Raw genomic sequence first — 23,568 nt, 5'->3', positions numbered from 1 at the left:
CATCTACCCTCTCAGCAGAAGCAGCTAATCACTAACCTCAGTGGTAGGCGGCACAAGACAACCGAGGCCAGTGATAAAATTTAGTGTGACGGTACTATACGCCAGTGATGGCTGAAGCTGTCATGACGGTAGAGGGGCACACAATAAAGACTCAGCTGAACCAATGGAGTCTAAGGGCATTTATCAGTTGGGAAATAGGTATTTTATTATTTTATGGCATTTCACTCCCTTGACCATATATTTACTTATCTCAACGCCTTTAACCATTTATGGACGTGTTTTAGATATCAACATTTAAAGTGAACCATGATACAAACACCTATAGATTACCCTGTCCAGGGGCCATCATCTGATAAGGTTTACAGGCAGTGTCGAACTGGGGCACTTAGGGCCTACAAGTGTAACTGATTCTGGGGGCCCACCTTAGGGCTCCTGCACACTAACTTATTTTTTTTCCATGTCTGTACCGTTTACTTCACTTCAATGGGGCTGCAAAAATAAAATAAAAAAAAGACTCAGTTTGCATTCCGTGTCTGTATGTCCGCATGGCCGTTCTGCAAAATGATAGAACATGTCCTATTATTGTCCACATTACAGACAAGGATAGGACGGTTCTATTAGAGGCCGGCCGTTCTGTTCCGCATAATGTGGAATGCACACACCCGCTATCCGTGTTTTGCGGATCCGCAAATTGCAGACTGCAAAACATCCAACGGTCGTGTTCATGAGCCCTTACAGTGAGAACAGAAATATTACAGATGAAGGATGATGGCCGACATTCACAGCAACATGCACACACAGACATGTGGCAGAATTTACACATATATGGAAATCCTGCACTTAAAGGGGGTTCTGCAGTTTTTTTCAACTGATGATCTATCCTCTGGATAGATAATCAGCGTCTGGTCGGCGGGGGTCTGACACCGCTGCCTTCTCAAACAGCTGATCGGCAGGGGTCCTGGGTGTCGGACCCCCGCCGATCAGATGCTGATGATCTATCCAGAGAATAGATCATCAGTTTAAAAACACTGTAGAACCCTCAGAAAGTCAGTCAGAAACAAGACACATGCAGCGCACACCAATCACTGATTGGACACATGTGGCACACAGGACACGTATACATGGCTCACATGCCACTGATGCATTTGTCACATGCTGCACATAAAGGCATTTGTCACATGCAGCCCAAGCAAAGGTGCCAGAGGAGCAACGTGAGCAAAGGGCACAAATGGAGGGTCACAACTGAAACAGAGGCATTAGGGTCACCTGAGGCAGGGTAATGGTGGGGATCCTGGAGCAGGGGTAATTGGAGAAGAGGCAAAATTAGGGGTGCATCTAGAGTGGGGGCATCTGGAACTGGGGCAGTAATGGGGGTTCACCTAAAGCAGAGGCATTAGGGGGGAAACTGGAGAATAGGCAATATTAGGAGTGCATTTAGAGTGGGGGCATTTATGGGGGTGCACCTAAAGCAGAGGCATTAGGGTCGCCTGAGGCGGGGTAATAGTGGTGATCCTGGAGCAGAGGTATTAGGGGGGCAACTGGAGAAGAGGCAATATTAGTTGTGCATTTAGAGTGGGGGCACTGAGTGGGCATCTGGAGCTGTGGCACTAATGGGGGTGCGACTAAAGCAGAGGCATTGGGGGACCTAGGGCAGAGTCCCCCCAATGCCACTCTGAACTCTGCAGTGAGCAGCACACATACACAGATCTGAGTCTGCTATAAACAAATCCCCTATTTCCCCCTTACAGTCTCCTACAGCTCACTACTGTCACACACCTGAGAAATTAGCCCAGCACCGCAGAGGAGTCCTTCTCTCCAGCAACCACAGTTTTCTGACAGCAGGGAGGGCAGGAGGATGGCCAGACATGTTCTCTCCTCCTTTGCTGCCAGCAGCCCGGGAAGCTTAGAAGATACTGCTGGGCCTCCTGTACAATTTACACCAGTAGGAGGCTGCATCGCTGTGCAATGCTGCCACCTAGTGGCTACAATAATTATCTCTCCTGAGAAACAAGAGAAATAATTACTCCTGCGTCTTATCTCTGGGCGCAGAAGACTGGGGGCCTACGGAGGAATCCCCCTCCTTCACGGTTGATCAGTCCGAGCCTGTTTACGGGGACACAAGATATAGTCAATGCATAAACCAGTCATGTTTACTCAGAACTATAAGGTTTTACAACTTGCGCTATGGCAGACTCATAAATTAATTTTAATCATTATCCTTTTCAGGGAAAAGTAAGTATTCTCTACAGTCCTAGACAAATGAAAAGATGATAAATACAGTGCATTTAGAAAGTCTGACCCTTTCACTTTTTTTTACATTTTATGTTGTGGCTAGGGATGAGCGAATCGACATCAGATTCGCATAAAACTTTGTTTCAATACTGTACGGAGCGAGCGTTTCAGTGATTTTCTTTGCTGGACATAGGAGGACAAGTCTATTTTATTTTCAGAGGAAAAATGCTCTAATATCATCACATCAGGCCATAAACTGAGTGGAAAACAGCCTGCGAGGCAATTAATTATTATAGAAAGCCTAAATTTTCATGTCCTGTAAACAGCCAGCGGTTTCCTGTATTTGCTGATGCGCCCGGGCTAATCAAGTGTCAGCAATGGAGAGTAATGTGTCATTTGTCTGATAAATGCCTCCCTGTGATGGCCTATCCTATTAGAGCAACTCAGTGAGTGGAAGTGCATTAGGTAAATGACGCCTTCCCTCCTGCGGTACCATGGGCACAGAGCAAACAAGACGCGCTCGCCACTTCAGATGGTCACTCGTGGTCACTGCATGGACCTGTCTGTGAAGGAGGCGACCGCAGCTGGTGGTATCCATTGGTATCTGAAAAATGAAGAGAAAATAGAAAAATTAGCATTTTCAACCCCATGTTTAAATCTCCAGTTTTAATGCACTGCTGATTATGTATGGTGGATAATAATAATAATAATAATAATTGAAACAATATGAATAAATAATAACCGATTATTATTATTATAAGGCCACTTGCACACAAACGTATTAGTTCCGTTCCGTGCATTGTTGTGGTCCCCAACGTCCATGCGGCAGACCCATTCAACTTGATCCGTACGTTCCGCAAAAAGATAGAACAAGTTCTATTTTTTGGCGGAACGGAAGCACGGAACGGAACCCCACAGATGCCCTCCGTAGTGCTTCCGTGGGGTTCCGTTCCGTGCTTCCGTTCCGCACCACATCTCCGGATGATGCGGAATGCACACGGCTGGTGACCTGTGTATTGCTGAACCGCCGTATGCGGCCCGCAATACGGCCACGGAACGAATGCGTTCGCGTGCAAGAGGCCTTAGGGTGAGCGGATCGAACTTTGGATCCAAAATCCGAAGTCGATTTGTTGAAAACCTTTGTTTCGATGCTCTATGGAGATTTGTCTCCGTGCGGCCTTAAAATGTATGTGCTTAGGCGAGGTACAATTCGTTAAGTCCGAAATCGCGCGAGACATCGGTGAATAACTTCGGCCTTCGATTCTACGACTTTAAAAACAGCCCGAAGTTATTCACCGAAGTCTCACACCATTTCGGACTTAACGAGTTTTGCCTCGCTGAAGCACATACATTTTAATGCTGCACAGAGACAGATCTCGATACGGTATTAAAACAAAGTTATTGAACGGATCAACTTCGGATCTAGGATGTGAAGCTTCATTCGCTCAACCCGAATTATTATTATTATTACAGTAATAAATCATAACTGCTTCTATTACTAGAAAATAATAGTATTACCTAATAGTGGTAATATAAAGAGTACCTGTAAGCAGGGTCAACCCTATTACATCCGACACACTGCCTGGTGGGGTTGATCCTGCTGACTAAAATGATTGTGACAATCGGTCATGAAGTTCCTGAGAAAAAGCATTTTTATTCTTTATGCAGATGAGGTCTTCGGTGTATTGCGGGATGTGGTCAGCAGAGGAAGCTGAAGAGCTGAGGTACATTAAGGGGCCCATCTCATTCATAATTTTCTACGCCACGGTGTGCTGTCCGCATCTTTTGCGGCCCCAATGGGTCCAATTTTGCAGTGTGGGTGCAGACTCATTCATACAGTCGTGTGAATGAGCCCTAAGGGTACTTTCACACTAGCGTTTTTCTTTTACGGCATAGGCTACTTTCACACTTGCGGCAGAGGAATCCGGCAGGCAGGTCATACGGACAAACGGATCCGTTTCAATTTTTTTTTTCACATTTTTACCGGTCTGCACATGCGCAGACCGGAAGGACGGATCTGGCATTTGGAACGCTGCAGTTTTATCTCCGGCCAAAAAAACTGAACACTTTCCATTTTTTTTTCCATAGGAATGTATTAGGGCCGGATCCGGCATTCAAATTTCCGCATTGACGGATCAGGTATTCCAGTCTGCGCATGCGCAAACCTTTAAAAATGTTGAAAAAATTAATACCGGATTCGTTTTGCCTGATGACACCGAAAAGACGGATCCGGTATTGCAATGCATTTTTCTGACTGATCAGGATCCTGATCAGTCTGAAAAATGCCTGATCAGTCAGAAAAAATGACATGCGTTTGCCTGATCGGGCAGGCAGTTCAGGCAACGGAACTGCCTGCCAGAATCAAACGCGTGCGAAAGTACCCTTAGGCTTATTGCACACGACCGTATGGCTTTTTCAGTGTTTTGCGGTTCGTTTTTCATGGACCGTTGTTCCATTTTTTGGTTTCCGTCGTGTCTCTTTTTCTGTTACGTTATTCTGTTCCGTTTTTCCATATGCCATATACAGTATACAGTAATTATATAGAAAAAATTGGGCTGGGCATAACATTTTCAATAGATGGTTTACGCAAAAACGGAACAGATACGGAAGATATACGGATGCTTTTCCGTATATGTGTTCCATTTTTTTGGGGGACCCATTGACTTAGGCCTCATGCACACAACAGTTGTTTTTTTTGCGTCCGCAAATTGTGCATCCGCTAAAAATAACAGATGCGGCATCCGTTTTTTTTTTTGGAGGTTCCGTTTTTTTCCACAGATCCCTCGTAATAAATGCCTATCCTTGTCCGCAAATGTGAAAAAAGTAGGACATGCACAATTTTTTTTGCTGAAGGGAAACACGGACAACGGACGCGGAACACAAACGGATGAAATATCAGCATTTTTTTGCTGACTCATTGAAATGAAAGGGTCCCCATCCTATCGGCAAAAAAAAAAAAAACGGAACGGAGGCCGAGAAAAACAACGGTCGTGTGCATGAGGCCTTAAATGGAGCCACGGAACGTGATTTGCGGGCAAAAATAGGACACGTTCTATCTTTCAACGGAACGGAAATACGGAAACGGAATGCATACGGAGTACATTCCATTTTTTTTTTTTGCGGAACCATTGAAATGAATGGTTCCGTATACGGACCATGTACGGAACGCAAAAAAACGTTCGTGTGCATGAGGCCTTATGGTGTAGATTTCTAGTGTAAATTGTGATAAATATATGGAGCGACGTAAAACCTCTTCCACTACGCACAGCCCACTTTTAGTGCAGGAACTGTCAAAAAATCTCCAAAACATGTAAGTTTTTGCACAAATTGCTATTTTGTAAGCCGGTAGTTGATAAATTCCCCCTATAATTTCAAACCTTGTGCCTCCTATAATCCCGGCCTATTTGTATATGGCAGGGGGGGGGCTTTTTGTCCTCCTCAGGCCCCCTTATAGAGCTGTGATCATGGAGGAGGGGGTGATAAGAGACACCTCCAGGCAGTAACCCCAGAACACATTTTCGGGACATCCGTGCAGCTAGAATAATTAACCAGTGCAGATGCCGAGCTCGTGTGCTGTCCGGCTCTCCCGAGCAGGTGGTCTTCGGCTGCCAGGCGCTCGCTATTTACCTGCTTTTCAGGAAAAAAAAAAAAAACTATCTTTAATCTAATGGGCCTTGAAATTAAGCGCAAACAAATCCAGTGTCTAAACAGAGACAGAGGTCGTGGGTGACAGACCGACAAACAGAACAGATAACAGGCGACAAAAGCGGACATTGCATCGTGAAAGCATTAGACAGTTAAAGGGGAAGTTCCTAAAAAAAGACTAATAGACCCCCCCCATAAGGGCAGATATTATGCTGACTGGCTTTATTACAACTCTAACATGATTGACAAGTTAATCTCTGCTATATCTGTGTATAGTGCCTGCAAAGTAACTTTATGCGGCACGCTCTGCCGGCGGTAGCCATCTTTACCTCCGCAGCTAAACAGGGGCACATTGGTACATTGGTCTCTGATGGCTCATCCCCATCTCCATCTGTGATCTAGATACATGCTAAGGACCCATGTACACGATCGTATTCATTTTCATGTCCACAAATCTGCAAAACATGGATGCGGTCTGTGTGCCGTCCGCATTTTATTTGCAGACCCATCGGGTGCGTGGTCCGCATTTTTAGATGATCCCCATGCTTTCTGCATTTGTATGTCTGAGGCCTAGTTCACACGAAGGTTTTTTTTTTGCTAGTGTACGGACCGTTTTTTTGTGGTCCGTATACGGTCCGTATACGGAACCATTCATTTCAATTATTCCGCAAAAAAAACGGAATGTACTCCGTATGCATTCCGTTTCCATATTTCCGTTTTTCCATTCCGTTGAAAGATAGAACATGTCCTATTATTGCCCACAAATCAAGTTCCGTGGCTCCATTCAAGTCAATGGGTCCGCAAAAAAAACGGAGCACATACGGAAATGCATCCGTATGTCTTCCGTATCCGTTCCGTTTTTTCTTAAACATCTATTGAAAATGTTATGCCCAGCCCAATTTTTTCGATGCAATTACTGTATACTGTACATGGCATACGGAAAAAACTGAACTAAAAAACGGAAAGGAAACGGAAACACAACGGAACTCAAAAATGGAACAACAGATCCGTGAAAAACGGACCGCAAAAAACTATAAAAGCCATACGTTCGTGTGAACTAGGCCTTAGGCCTCCTGCACGCGACCGTTATTTTTTTTCCCGTTTACTGGCCATTTTTTGCGTTCCGTATACGGTCCATATACGGAACCATTCATTTCAATGGTTCCGCAAAAAACTGGAATGTACTCTGTATGCATTCCGTTTCCGTATTTCCGTTTTTCCGTTCCGTTTAAGCCTCATGCACACGACCGTTGTTGTGTTCCGTTCCGCAAAATGGGGTTCCGTTGTTCCGCGATCCGTTTCCGTTTTTGTTTCTGTGTGTTTTCCTTTATTTTTGGAGGATCACCAGACATGAAGGAAAGTAAAAAAAAAGTCTAAGTCAAGTTTGCCATGCAAATGATAGGAAAAAACGGACGCGGACAATCTTGTGTGCCTCCGTGTTTTTTCACGGTCCCATTGACTTGAATGGCTCCGTAAACCGTTTTCCGTGAAAAAAATAGGACTGGAACCACGGATCACGGACGCGGATGACAAACGGTGCATTAGCCGAGTTTTCAACGGACCCATTGAAAGTCAATGGATCCGCAGAAAATCACAAAAAAACGGAACAACGGACACGGAATGAAACAACGGTCGTGTGTATGAGGCCTAAGGCCTCATGCACACGACAGTATTTTTTTGCAGTCCGCAAAAAGAGGTTCCATTGTTCCATGATCCGTGTCCGTTTTTGTTTCCGTGTGTCTTCCTTTATTTTTGGAGGATCACCAGACATGAAGGAAAGTAAAAAAAAAATCGAAGTTTAGTTTGCCATGCAAACTTGCCAAAAAAATGGACGCGCAGACGCGGATGACAATCTTGTGTGCATCCGTGTTTTTTCATGGACCCATTGACTTGAATTGGTCCGCGAACCGTTGTCCGTGAAAAAAATAGGACAGGTCCTAATTTTTTCACGGACTGGAAACACGGATCACGGACTCCGATGACAAACGGTGCATTAGCCGAGTTTTCCACGGACCCATTGAAAGTCAATGGGTCCGCTGAAAATCACGGAAAACGGAACAACGGACACAGGACACAACAACGGTCGTGTGCATGAGGCCTTAAAGATAGAACATGTCCTATTATTCAATGGGTCCGCAAAAAAATGGAACACATACGAAAATGCATTCGTATGTCTTCCGTTTCTGTTCCGTTTTTTGCGGAACCATCTATTGAAAATGTTATGCCCAGCCCAATTTTTTCTATGTAATTACTGTATACTGTATATGCCGTACGGAAAAACGGAACAGAAAAAACGGAACAGAAATGGAAACACAACGGAAACAAAAAAACGGAACAATGGATCCGTGAAAAACGGACCGCAAAACACTGAAAAAGCCATACGGTCGTGTGCAGGAGGCCTTATACTTGTCCATAAAATGCAAGCTGCAGACCCATTGAAGTCAAAGAATGCGGATGCAGCATGGACCGCGTCTGTATTTTGCGGATCTGCGATTTATGGCCAGCAAAACGGATGGTTGTGTGCATGGGAGCTAAAAGAAATTATGAAGCTGTTTTTAATGGGGCGGTGGCCCACTCATTCTCTGATGTGGGTCCCTATGCAGCGGCACAAGGTGCACATGATGCTCCGCAGAATTACCGGGCTGCGATGCTCTGCTGAGTGACGCACCCCTTTTGTTTCATTCAAGTTTATTCTGGACAGGGGTCATTTAACCCCTTCCTAGTGTAGCTGGAATAAATGAATGTGAGCTGAACTCTCAGAGAGGCTATCACCCAGCTTCTAAGGCTGGCCATACACATCAGACAGCAGATGACCAAAGGAGGGACGACGGTTGTCTCTCCCAAACCCCCACATACCTGCATACTCAGCCAGGGCAGTAAGGGGAGGAGAGGAAGCCAAAAGGATTAGGCATGTTGGAATCCAACAGCCCAATCCTCTCTCTCATGCATTAGATGATCACCTGTTACCGCATGGAATTGTCCTGTTTTTGTCCCTAAAGCCGGGATGGGACCCTAACGAGAGGAGATGTGGCAATGTGCCTGAAACGCGCTGTGTGCGCCCCCGGCCATACCCGATTCTGCTTACATTACAATGGGGGATATTGTGAGATAAATAGACATCGCCTTCACTCAAGGAGCCTTCCCTGTGATTTGTGCTTGTTCCGTTGTTTAGACAGATGGATTTGGGCTGTTAAATCTCCACTAAAGCTTGATACATTGTATCGGTCTGACACCTAATAATGTTGATAGATCATTTCTGTAGAACCTCTAATTAGATTTTGGCAGGATGTTCCAAGTGAAGGAATATCCCCCTTATCTCCCTCATTGAAATGATGTTTTATCCGGCAACCTTTGGTAATGGAGCCTCTTTTAATTAAGCCGCTCTCTTCAAAAGGATATTAAACTTAATGCCCTCTCATGGCCCTGCTGCCCTTGCTGCGAGGGCCTCCTCCTTCCCTGTGTTGTGAGATGGATTTATTAGCTCTCCCCGGGGTGTGGGACAAGTCAGCGCTGAGCCGGTACAGAGTGATGGGACCGACTATTCTGTAGCATGGCGAGAAAGGGAGCGTGCATCTACATAGACGACAGATAGATAATTATGAGAGAGAAAGCGGTATATCCTGATTGTCTGTAAGGGTCCATTCACACGTCCGTAGTGTATTGCGGATCCGCAATACACCCGGCCGGCACCCCCCATAGAACTGCCTATTCTTGTCCGCAATTGCGGACAAGAATAGGACATGTTCTATTTTTTGTGGAGCCGTGGCCCAGAAGTTCGGGGGCCGAAGCCCGGAAGTTCGGGGCCGCGGCATGAAAAGGCGGATGCGGACAGCACACTGTGCTGTCCGCATCTTTTCTGTCCCCATAGAGAATTAATGGGTCTGCACCCGTTCCGCAAAATTGCGGACCCATTTGCGGACGTGTGAATGGACCCTTAGGCCTCATGCACACGACCGTTGTGTACATCCACGGCTGTTGTTCTGTTTTTTTCCGCAGACCCATTGACTTTCAATGGGTCTGTGGAAAAATCGGAAAGTCCACCGTTTGGCATCCGCGTCCGTGATCCGTGTTTCCAGTCCGTGAAAAAAATATGACCTGGCCCATTCAAGTCAATGGGTCAGTGAAAAATCACGGATGCACACAAGATTGTCATCAGCGTCCGTGATCCGTGTCCGTAAACCGTGTCTGTTTTTTCCTATCATTTCAAAGGCAAACTTGACTTAGATTTTTTTTTCATTTTTCATGTCCGTGGATCCTACAAAAATCAAGGAAGACTCACGGAAGAAAAAAAAAACGGACACGGATCACGGAACAACGGAAACCGTTTTTGCGGACCGCAAAAAAAAACGTCCGTGTGCATGAGGCCTTAGACTGATAATGCTGCCATACAGTGCCAAGATATTGTTGACATACAGCGCAAATAACAACATCCCCCATATAATCCTCACTTCAGGAGACTGTGTGATCTATGCCCGAACACAGCGGCCATGGCAGCTCAATATGTCAGTGCCTGCCATAGACTGAGAGGAGCCTGATATATATCACAGACTCTAAATACCCCCACCCTGGATGTGTCTCCATGCCCCCCCCCAAACCTGCCCTATACCCCCACCCTGTATATGTCCCCATCCCCAAACCCTACCCAATTATTTCCCACTTGCTAACATGTATTTAGTCCTGCCAATAAAGCTGATTTGAATTTGATTGTGCAATATGCATATAATAGTCGGTTAAGTAGCCTAGATAGATAGATAGAAGCGATATCTCCTGATAGTCTGTTAGGTCGATAACGCTGCCATACAGTGCCATGATAATGTTGTCATACAGCCCAAATAGCATGCCTATGTAATCCCCAAATAATATGCAATATGCATATAATAGTAGTGATGAGCGGCAGGGGCAATATTCGAATTTGCGAAATTTGTAGAATATTTGTCATATATTCACGAATTCGAGATTATATTCTTGATTGCAAAAATCGGCAATGTAATATTTGCGTAATGCGTGCGAAATACAGGCGTGGGTCACTTATGCTACATTTTTCAAGCTGCTAGAAGTTTCCTGAGACTGGAGAAAATGGTCGGCGCGGCAGAATATTACAATAGCTTCATAGGCAGATAGAGCGCAATATATTTAGCAATAGTAAGGGGTGGGCAACTTTCCTATTGGTTGCTAGGGATGTTGCTAAGCTGTGACAAAGCCTTCTCATTGGCCCACAAGCTAGAAGAAGCGAGGGATGATCACTTGACGTGTACTGTGTTAAAAAAAAATACAAAAACGAATATTCGATTTTACGAATATATAGCGCTATATTCTAAATATTCAGTGCCGATATTCGCAATATAAATTCGCTATCTGAATATTTGAGCTCAACACTATATACTAGTCCATTAACTAGCCAACCTAATACCGCCATATAGTGCCCCTGGGTAAATGAAGAGTTTGCCATTCCTTAAAAGTCAATGTGGTGCTAAAACAAGACACCTATCATAGGAGCAAACATGGCGTCTGCGCCTCCTTACCCTGCTATGTGTAATCTTCTAGTACAGACGTGCGGACGGACAGAGCTACTGCAGCTGATAAAATCCGTACAAACCCTTCCTTATTGCCCTGTTGGGTACACCGCGCTCCTGTCATAGGCAGCTTATCAGCTGTGTTTTTTATGAACCGTCTTATGTCAAATACTCCATGGGTGACCTGGAGATAAGTGGTAATCTTCAGACTCGGAGAGGTGAATGTTTAGCCAGGTAAAGGCTCTCCCGAGTTGTTAGATTATCTATGAGTGCGGTTCAGGTAAACAGAGTTCACTGATATAGTGTTCAGTCACTTCTACCACCACCTGCGTGTCCCAGAGCCCGGCTCACCACTATATTGTGAGGTTTCGGTATTTCTCTAGCCGGTATACATAATGTAAAGATAAGACGGGCCTCCGATTCATTCATTAGAGGTTTTCAGAGACTCTACAACTGATGACCTATTCTCAGGACAGGTCATCATTATCTGATCTGTGGGGGTCCGACACCCGGGATCCCCGCCGTTTCAGAAGGTAGTGCCGCTCGCAGTAGCTACTGATGACACGTTCATCAGTCACATGGCCATAGAAGTGAATGGGGCTGAGCTGCGATACCAAGCACAGCCGCCATACAATGCACAGCACTGTGGTTGGTGAGAATGGAGAAGACTGTGGAGCTATTGCCTTCTCAAACGGCGGGGTTCCCGGGTGTCGGACCCCCACAGATCAGATACTGATGGCCTACCTGAAGGATGGGTCATCAGTTGTAAAATCCTATAAGGTCCACCAGGCATGAGACAATTACTCATAAAGGGTTATCTAATGGGTATTCTAGTTAGAGCAAGTTATCTCCTATTCAATCACGAGAATGAGGGTCTTGTACCCCTGTCTTAAAGGGGTTGTCCACCTTTTATCAAGTGACAGTGGGATCAGCAGTTCAGCATGAGCTCCGGACCTGGAAGCAGACAGCTCCTGGATCAGCTTAATAAAAATGGCAGGTCAATAATGTACACTGGAAGCAAAGTACAGCACTCCACCATGGTCATGCAATAACTCTCAGTCAAATGATCGTTCAGTTAATAGCTATTTCTCCACCTCCCCATCACATTTTTCGCACTTTTTCACCCAAAAAAGTTGGGGAGGCGCTGCCGGCAGTCAACGCTCCCAAGTCTTTCTCCGGGTACCACATGGCACTGTCCTCAGGATGTAGTGCACGTAGGCATCGTCAGGTCACAGTGGAGGGCGGGGCCCGGAAGAAGACCAGGGATCGGGAAGTGCAAGAAGAGCGAGCCATCTGTAGCAGGAGAGGTAAGATCCACTGCCAGACACTTAGCCTCTTACAAAATGATTGGCCCCTCAACCAGGGGCAGACTGGGAACTTAAAGTGGCGAGAAAAACCTAAAAATGGCCTCATGTTGTAGGCGGGTCCAAACTGACAGAAGACACAACACCAGTAGGCAGGGACAACAGAAGTAAGCGGGCCTGCAATACTGTAGTGCAGCACAAAATACTGCCTCGGCAGAACCAAATACCACAGTGCAGCACAAAAATACTGCTGCCTTTACCACAGTATGCAACTGGATCACTGTCCTGTGGACGGTGATACAGTTGAGTTCAGGAGGGCACCTGTGGCTGTTACTCAGGTCCATAAGTACCTGATTCTCCTAGCATTAATTAACAGTTAGAGCAGGCATCCTCAAACTGCGGCCCTCCAGCTGTTGCAAAACTACAACTCCCAGCATGCCCGAACAGCCTACAGGTATCCGCCTACAGCAGGGCATTGTGGGAGTTGTAGTTTTACAACAGCTGGAGGGCCGCAGTTTGAGGATGCATGAGTTAGAGCATCAGATCATTATGTACCTGTCTGGAGTCCGTGAGGAGGGCTTGGGTGGCCCGCTGGGCATCAGCCCACTCGTAAATTTGCTTGTAGGCTCTATAGCCAGTCCGCCCCTGCCCCCGACATTATCTGTCGGGGGAGGGTCGGGAACTCCACATAAACTGTAACTGTTCGATTCTCATTCTCTGCAGGTTCGGCCGGCAGTGCACTAATGCATGGGGTCCTATTTTCAACAGTCCCACGACCATTCAACCACACCTTTTTTTTGTGATCAGTAGGGGTCCTAGCGGTCAGGCCCCCCACCGAACTGACAATTATCTCCTATACATGAATACAACATATTAATTTTTATAGATACTAAGTTAATAAAGGGGTTATCCAGGAATTGATAATGTTGACCTATCCTCAGGATAGGTCATCATTATCATATCGGCAGGGGTCCAATTCCCGACACCCACCAATTAGCTGGTGCAAGCTCTGGTGAGCCTTGGTGAGAGCAACCGGCTCCCAGCAGCTTTCCAGGCACAGTATCATACATTGTATAGAGGCTGTGCTTGATATTGACTTCAATGGGGCTGAGCTGCATCTAGGCCATGTGACCGATGTACAGTGAGATTGGCAGGGGTCCCAGAGGATAGATCATCAATATTAGTTCCTAGATAACCCCTTTAAGTTTTTGGGGAGTTTTGCTTTAAAGACGTTATCCCATGAATAATGTAAAACATGAAAATCAGACATCATATAGTACATGACAATCTTTTTCTAACAAAGCTAGAACCAGCCCTGTACCTCACATGGGTCCAGAGATCTCCCCATTCACTGCTCTGCCAGATTTATATCAAGCTGGCAGCTCAGGGGGCGTGTCCATGCTCTCCCTATCACAGCTCAGGAGGCGTGGGCATGCTCTCCCTATCACAGCTCAGGGGGACATGTCCATGCTCTCCCTATCACAGCTCAGGAGGCGTGTCCATGCTCTCTCTATCACAGCTCAGGAGGCGTGTCCATGCTCTCCCTATCACAGCTCAGGGGGCATGTCCATGCTCTCCCTATCACAGCTCAGGAAGCGTGCCCATGCTCTCCCTATCACAGCTCAGGGGGCATATCCATGCTCTCCCTATCACAGCTCAAGAGGCATGTCCATGCTCTCCCTATCACAGCTCAGGGGTGTGTTCATGCTCTCCCTATCACAGCTCAGGGGTGTGTCCATGCTCTCCCTATCACAGCTCAGGGGTGTGTCCATGCTCTCCCTTTCACAGCTCAGGGGTGTGTCCATGCTCTCCCTATCACAGCTCAGGAGGCAGTTGAAGGATGAAACTGAGCATGTGCGGCCTTCTTAATGAGCCGGTCAAAGAAATAAGAAATTAAGTGGCACTACACAGATAGATTTATTGAATAACTCAGTAGCTATAGTAAATGTTTAATTACATGCAATTACAAAAGTATTCAGATCCAGGTGCTTGTTTGAAAACTGTAGAATATTTTTCGTGGGACAACCCCTTTAAGTTCAAGTTTCAGCAACTGAACGGTTGCCATGGGAAACACCAATCCATTTGTACTACTTTCTCTAGATAATCGGCAGACTATTTCGAGACAGAACATTTCAATCTCAGTCCTGATTTAGAAGGAAGGGTCTGCCTGGTGAAACTCTGCCTTACCCCTACAAGGAACAGAAGCAAATAAGCCGGGGAAAAAGAAATAATAAAAAATTAATTAGACACCGCAGAAAGTGAGCGTCAGGCATACGATCCAATACTGCGAAATGACCTCCCCGAGAAATATGCCATCTAGTAAAAGTCCTAATGATTTATCGCCCCTTCACTTGGCTTCTTAAGCTATCTAATTGTACGTGTTCTTTTAAAAAAAAGATAGCCCATTTAGCGAAAGATTAGTGCATTAAACCGGCGGATTATTTTTTTTACGTTAATGAAGTGCTATGAATTTTGCATGAGGCTTAGCACACAGTGTCAGGAATTATCCCGGCTCCAGCCACAGGAATAATAATACGTATGTTAATACAAAACACATAGTATGTTTTATTTAAACCATGCCATAAACATTTTTGCCCTGGAGGAAGATTTTAAGTAGGTTGCTCCAAAGTATCACTGGCTTGTTAATGGCTGTAACAGATTCTTTGAAGGGAAAAAAAAAATCTCAGGTTGAAGACATCATATTAAATCGTGCAATTCACAATGCTGTAATTAAGGGGCAGCCGGCAGATGTGGTATGAAGCCATTTTTATATGGGGCAATAGCAAAGTTGGGGGGAGGGGGAGAAATCTGGTTTCTATGAGAATAAATATATGGCATTATTCCCACAGTACATTGTGATTCTATTATTACTACCATCAGTTAAAATATAGACAGCCATCTTTTACAAAGCTGTAGAGAATTTCGCCCACTTTGGTCCTGGTTGGAGATGAGCGAATCCATTCGTAAGAATCGATTTGTCTCGTCAAGCAGAGTTCTGCACCAATATCTCGTTTCGGTGCAACAATCCACACCCCGCCAGTCAGCAGATGGTAAGTAACACTGGCGCCAGAAGTCGGTGCTGAAACTGTACAGCTCCACCCATTGGAGATCTCCTCATTCATTGTTCTGCTAGATTTCTATCCATTTGGCAACTCAGGGGGTGTGTCCATTGTACTGCAGCTCTCTCCCTATCACAGCTCAGGAGGCGTGTCCATTCTACTGCAGCTCTCTCTCTATCACAGCTCAGGAGGCAGTTGAAGGATGGAACTGAGCACGTGCGTCCACCTCAGCAAGGTGGACAGAGAATTAAGAAAAAGAACAAACAGCAGGTGGTGCTATAAAGATACATTTTATTGAATAGCTCAGAGGCTTTACAAAATTTTTCATTACATGTAATCACAAAAATATTCAGGTGCTAGTTGGAAAAATGTAGAATACGTTTTGTGAAACAATCTCTTTAAGTGGACATTTGAGAATCAAAAATGTCTATATTTTCATAGGAATATCTGGCTCTGGTTTATTGGATGTCAGAGTAAAGGAACTTTGCTTGTAAAATAATTTTATTTTTTTCAGTAGACATGATCTTTCATGTATGGGAGATGTTTCTTGGCACTTCACTAAAAGGTTTACCGTATATTTACAATTTAAATATATGCTAGCAGAAGGCCCCGACTTCGCACGGATATATTTAATCTATTTCATTTAATGTTTGTGTGTGTCATTAAAAGATATGGACAGTATCCCCCATAAGAGTGACCTCTACAGTACCCCGCCCCTTTAACAGTGACCTCCACAGTGCCCGCCCCTTTAACAGTGACCTCCACAGTGCCCTCCCCTTTAACAGTGACTTTGACAGCTGCCCGCCCCCTTAACAGTAACATCCACAGTTCCCTCCTCTTTAACAGTGACCTCCACATCCGCCCCTTTATTAGTGACCTCCACAGTACCCCGTCTCGTTAACAGTGATTTCCACAATAACCCGCCCCCTTAACAGTAACATCCACAGTTCCCTCCTCTTTAACAGTGACCTCCACAGCGGCCGCCCCTTTATTAGTGACCTCCACAGTACCCCGTCTCGTTAACAGTGATTTCCACAATAACCTTAACAGTGACCTCCACAGAGCTCCGTTCCCTTAAAATGTGACCTCCACAAGACCCCGCCCCCTTAACAGTGACCTCTACAGCACCCCGCCCCTTAACACTGACCTCCATAGCAGACTGTCTCCTTAACTGTGACCTCCACTGTTCCTTGCCCCCTTAACAGAGACCTCCACATTCCACAGTGCTCGCCACTTTAACAGTAACCTCCTGTAAGGGATCGCTGTACTTGGGGGGGGTCATTCTCACAAGTATCGTCTTCAGGACACCAGGTTTCAGGTCCAAACAGTGCATTTATTGTGCCTCAGCAAACCAAACATAAATAATACAAAATAAACACCTGCCCGGCTGGGCTCTAACTAAACATAAAGTTCCTGACTCACCTAAGTCACAGTTCACACCGTGTGCACCCATGCGGCTTTGTCAGCCAATGTCCCACGGCCTCCTGGCTGTACAGAGTCCAGTACGCCCACTGTCTCCAGTTCAGTGTTTATGGTGGGGGATTGGGGCTTAGTAGAGCGCCTGACTATAGCCCTGCGACCCTCCCAGGCGTCGCTTCGTCACCCAACTCCAGGCTATTTCCCAGCTTTGTGGTCCCTCAGCCTTGCCCAGCTGAGACCACACAGACAGAGCCTCCAGGTTTCTGTCCACAGGTAACACACTCCCCCCTTGCTGACACCCTGGGAGGTGCTTTGTGCCAGCCTGAATACTTCCAGCTGGTATCGCCTGTGGTGGAATAGGGATGTGGAGTGAACTATCCACCCCTTCCTTGCCTCTAACCTGCGTGAGACCTGTCACTGTCTCACACTCCACAGCATCTCGCCCCCTTAACATTGACCTCTACAGCAGCCCACCCCTTTAACAGTGACCTCCACAGCAGCACGCCCCTTTAACAGTGACCTCCTCAGCGGCCACCCCTTTATTAGTGACCTCCACAGTACCCCATTTCTGTAACAGTGATTTCTACAACACCCCGTCCCCTTAACAGTGGCCTCTACATCAATCTGCCCCTTAGCACTGACCTCCATAGCGGACCTTCCCCTTAACTGTAACCTCCACAGCAGCCTGCCCCTAGGGTGGCCAGAGGTCCTCTTTTAGGCCGGACAGTCAGACTTTTAGACTCCGTGTCCTCCGTCTGGCGCAGGTCCTGGAAGGACAGATGGATGTCCTTTTGAACAGCTCACTCTCATGCAGCAGCACTGTGCTGTCTGAGCGTGAGCTGCAGGGAGAAAGTCATCCTCCCTCCCACCCCTGAAGCTGACAGAAGTAGATTTTTACCTTCATTTTTTCAATCCCCATCTGCTGCGGAGTGGGAGGGGGTGTGGACCAACCGATTCGGGGACATGGCTTAGTGGGACCTGGGTGCGAGGTTTTTAAGTCTGTCTTTTGAGGGTGGCCTGAATGGCCACCCTACCTGTCCCCTGAACTGTGACCTCCACATCATTCCGCTCCCTTAACAGTGTCATCCACAAGACCCTGCCTCTTTAAAGCTGACCTACAGCAGTGAAGAAAAATGGCTGGGTTTTTATGGAAACCTGGTGTAAAACTGTGTGTATGTGGAGACTAAGGGCCTGTGAGCTTCTTTTGGCTGATAAGGGTCATGTGACCAGGCTTCTATTGGCTAATGCATTTTTAGGGTATAACTCAGGACCGGTATGTGCTAGAGGGCTGAGACCCGGTCTAGAAACTTCCCTGACACCTGATGTACCTGTTTGCTAAATTTCATGATTGTAAATGCAACGGTGCGGATTCCTTTAGCGGACATACATACACACACACACACATACATACACTCAGCTTTATATGTTAGATATATTACACACATTTTACTAGATGACCGGTCACTGGTTGCACTGAGTTACGCTCCCATCAGCTAAATGAGCTCCTTTGGTCTACAGGGAAGACTTAGGACATTCCACTAGATTTTGCAAAAAGCATAAAAAATATTTGAATAATGAAGAAATCTTGGGTTACTGGAAGTGTCAGGTACATCCCACCTTAATTCTTAGTGTCACCTGTCATTGCTATCAAATCAATGAGGCCGATTAGAGTCCCTGTAAAAGAACCTAACACATGCTCCTACCTTCTGCTTTTAGATAACGCACATTCTGAGAACCTGACATAAAGTGTTAAACTGCTCTGTCATTAAACTAAAAATAAAAAATAAATAAAAAAATAAAATAAAAATGCTTTCACATAAAGGAAATGGAAGAATCACAAAGAGTCTGTGTAGAGACTTTTCTCGGCAATCAAATTACTTTCAGTAGCATCCATTTGTATCCGCATTGAATCACAAGGGCAGTTTGGACAAACTGGACCCAAATCGAATTTTAAGAAATGGACTCATGTCTAATCCAATGTAAATAATAAATATCTAATATAAATGAATACATGACCTATGCAGTGCTCCACCATAAGTCCTAGAATTTATAGAATTAATTAGGGCCTAGACCCCAATCTTATTGTTTAAAATATGGAATGGTAGAATTGTTAACCGGGAAGCATAGGGTTAATTTCACCCGAGGAATTTCTATGACTGCCCATGCCTGTGAGCCAAAAATTGGACATCAGCCAGTTTTCAGTTGTATCTTCCCTTAGACCAAAAAGTTGTATTTGCAAAAGGCTGAACTTTTTTATATATTTGTTTTCAGCTTTGTAACCAGGTGTTAAAAGAAAGAGTCTAAAGATTATTTAACCATTTTCCGACCAACCCCTACATTCAGTTTTGACATGCGGTGAAGGTGTTTTCCAGTTGCATAATAAATTTAACTGCCAGAGTACCCCAACTTTTTCCTTATGACAGATTTTGGGGGGAAAAAGGGTCAGGCGTGTTGGATTTCAACATGCCGATCTTTTATTCTCATGGGAGATTAGAGGTGTTTGGCTCATACCCTTCTGCTCATTGAAAACACATGCGCACATTTAACCGTGCATGTGTAGGCGGGGATCGGGAGGAGTAGCTGTCGGCCAAGTGAGTATTTGACCAACAGGTATCAAACGTGTATGGCTGCCTTTAGGCTAGCATAGACAGCAACGCATATTATGAGCACAACAGGATGAGCACCCTGTCAAGGTAGGAAATTTAAACTTAAAGAAGACCTTTCACCACTCCTGACATGCCTGTTTAAATAGCTTCCCCATGTAATAACAATTCTGGAGCATCTATTCTTATGGCTCTATGTTGTGTCATTCCTCTATTATTTCTACTAGAAGTTATTAATGAATTGCTAGCAGTCTGCAGTAAGGGTACAGGGGGGAGGTAACCAGTTGGGGGAGTGTACCTGCACAGACTATCCAATCAGTGCTGCCGTTTTAAGACTGTGCAGGTACATCCCCCCCCCCCCCCCCCCATCTTTTTACCTCCCCTCTATACCCTCACTTCAGACTGCTAGCAATTTCTTCATAACTTCTCATCATAGAAATAATAAAGGAATAGATGCTCCAGAATTGGTATTACATGGGAAATGCATGTAGCTATTAAAACAGGCAGGTCAGGAGGGGGGACAGGTCCACTTTAATAAATAGCAAAAGTTTAGAAACCACTTTTTATGTGTATTCTGCCTACAGTACTATCTAGAAAGTACAAGCATGAGGGATCAGCATGTTTGGACATCAACTTACTGGGCTCGGGACCACCAGACCAAAAAAAAAAACCACAGCACAGCAGATTCCAAATTAGGCTTCAAGTCAGTTTAGTTAAGCAGGTACATCCACCAAAAAAGTCCAATGTTTCAGTAGTGCAACTGCCTTTTTCAAGCATTACTACTATACTATCTAGATATCTATGTAACAGTAGAGATAAGTGAATCAATTCTTTCTACAAAAAATTCTATGAGAATTTTTTTTTATTATTCAGATTATTTCGGACTTTCCTTAAAAAAAATTGATTCTAAGGAAGGGGAGAGAGGAAGAGAGAGATTTCCCAGGCATTCAAAGTACTTCCACTTTGGGTGGAATCGATTCATAACCAAATCGAATTTCATGGTCTATTCCAATCAAATTTTAAGAAGTTCACTCATCTTTATGTACCACATATAGAACTTTTCTTCTATGCTAATGTGTTAAAGGAGTTGTTCAGTGACATAAAAAGTTATTTGGTTTTTAACAAAATGTAAATTGATAAAGCTGATTTCAGACCCTCTTTGTGGTCCTGGAGGTGTAGCTTCTGCTGTCGTTCTGACACAGGCAGTTGGCTTCCTCCACTTTGCTGTGTCGGTGACGTGATAAAGTTTCTGGCTGTCTAGCTTAGTTCCTTAGCTAAGTCACCCCCTTCTCCATCATGGCTGATTCAGAGAGAAAAAAAGCTAGTGAACTGAGCCAGCCCCCAAAAGCACATCCCCGACGCAAAGAGGACACCTGATGAGCGGGAGGTGCCATATTCGATTTCGCGATATTTTGAGAAATTAATCGCGTATTGCGATTTTTCTTTTGATAGTATAAGGCAACGTTCCTATGACTAATTGACTATAGCTAGGCTAATATGTGTATTTTACGAAATTTCGTAATATTGCTCTAACTTCGTCTTTTAGAATATTACGAATATTCTAAAAGACGAAGTTAGAGCAACATTACGAAATTTCGTAAAATACACATATAGATTGTAATTTAGCTAATATAGTGCTATATTCCTTTTTTTTCTCAAATGTTTTTTTGCCTCTTCTGAACTTAAGTTTTGTAGTATATTCTAGTATATGGAGACGTTCCCATGGTGATGGGGACGCTCCATGAGCACGGAAGTCGGCAGAAGCGGCAACGGGCACTGACTGGAGCAGCCAGGAAGCCAGGAATCCAAAGGACAGGTAAGAACAACATTAGGGAAGTGGGAAAGAAAAAAATATAATAATAAAAAAAATTAAAAAAAAGAATATTCGATTTTGCGAATATATAGAACTATTTTCTAAATATTCGCAAAATCTCGAAGTTACGATATTCGAGAAAAAATTCGCAATTCGAATATTCGCGCTCAACACTGAAGAGGAGGAGGAAGCCATCTGCCTGTGTCAGAATGACAGTGGAAGCTACACTTCCCGGACCACAAGAGAAGGGTTGATGTTGGCCCAATGGTGCAGTATTCAGAATTAAAGTACATTACTAAATTGTATCACTCCACATTTAAATTCATTAAAAATAGCCGAATGTCTAAACATTAATCTCAGCCTAATATCTACAGCAAAAACAATGAAATATACAAAGCTAGGACAGAGCAATAAAAAGAACAACTCATTTCTATAAAGAAGAATTTATAATCCAATTTTAGATTTTGAATTATGCGGTATTATACAGTTCCATTCTAAAGATTTTCACTGCTTCCTTGACAGAGATTTGCATTTTTATAGGAAACTAAGAAAAAGTGAAGAATCCACCAGCAAAGAGAAGGAAAAAAAAACATAGTCTACAAAACTGCTCCATTTTTCTACACCCACAGTCCATATCGTCCTTGACAACTGACAGTACCGGTAAAGGGCTAAATAAACCAGACTATTTAAAGTGGAATAAATTATAGCCTTGTCACAAGATGTGGGATAATAGTAGAGAACATTATCTAGTCGTACAATACGGAGCTGCAGATTTGGAAAGTGAGAATTTTCAGCACCTTGTAAGACAACCAACTGAACTTAATACTACTATTTTGTCATCTTGTACTAGAATTTTGTGTGTATGGTGCACACAACTATATACAGGAGTTTGCAACCAAGTCTCTCCCAACATATTAAAACTTCCATCAAATGCCAAGAATGATTGATACTAAAAGGGGACCTAGCACCACTATTTATTTGCCACATATTACTTGTGTTACGAAGTGGATGTGGATCTGTTGTGCCACTGAACAGATGTGCCTTGGGGCTATTCCTAAAGCCATTATTTAAGTGGCCACCCTGGTCTTCACTGTTTAACCCTATATATAGGGATCTGGACTCCACTGAAGAGAAACCACCAGGCCACTACCTCTTGGAGTAGTCTCTGTTTAGTGTCAAGAGACACCGGTGTGGAGCACTGAGGATCAGGCAACACAGTAGTCAGAAACAAGCCAAGGTCAGGACAGGTAGCATACAAGCAATCTAGTAAATTTTTACAAAGGTCAGGGTGGGCCAACAAAGGGTCAAAACGAGTAATAAGCAGAGGTCAGGCCAGGCACCAAAGGGTCAAATCCAAAAGCAGTCAGAGATCAGTACATAGGCAGCTAAACAAGACAATGGCGCCCCTTTGCAGGAAACCAGCTTGCTAGAACCTATTGCTCAGGCACCTGCCCCAGTGGGAGGATGCCTTATATACCCTATGGAAGACTTTCATGGGTTGGGAGCAACAGGTTTGTGCACGCTGGCGTTTTACGAGACTGAGACGAGTGCACACCCTAGGAACACCTGGAGAGGCGGTTGACATGAAGTACAGGCCGCACAGGCCTGGCAGAACCCCAGACACAGTGTTCTGATGGCCATGCCCAGTGAGGAGTAAGAGACACTGATGGGATGGACTTCCAGAGAAGCATCATGAGGTGGGTAATCAATCCAGCAGCTGTTCCCACTGGGAGCAGAGACGCTCCAGCAGGCACTACCAAGATAACAAACTTTATTTCACACAGATATAATATCGCCACATTTTAGTGTCCATATGATCGAAGTTTAGGCCTTGTGCACAAAGCTGCATTGCATTCTGTTTAGGGAACCCAGAGACTCGTGTGGGGTCTTAGTGTACCTTTGCATGCCTCCACTTCTATTCATCCATAGCATGCAGAGATATTTCTCTGGTTTTGTACATATCCGGCAAAAATCATGGCA

The sequence above is a fragment of the Bufo gargarizans genome, chromosome 10, assembly GCF_014858855.1.
Source record: "Bufo gargarizans isolate SCDJY-AF-19 chromosome 10, ASM1485885v1, whole genome shotgun sequence".
NCBI classification, from domain to species: Eukaryota; Metazoa; Chordata; class Amphibia; order Anura; family Bufonidae; genus Bufo; species Bufo gargarizans.
This window is presented reverse-complemented; position numbering follows the sequence as displayed.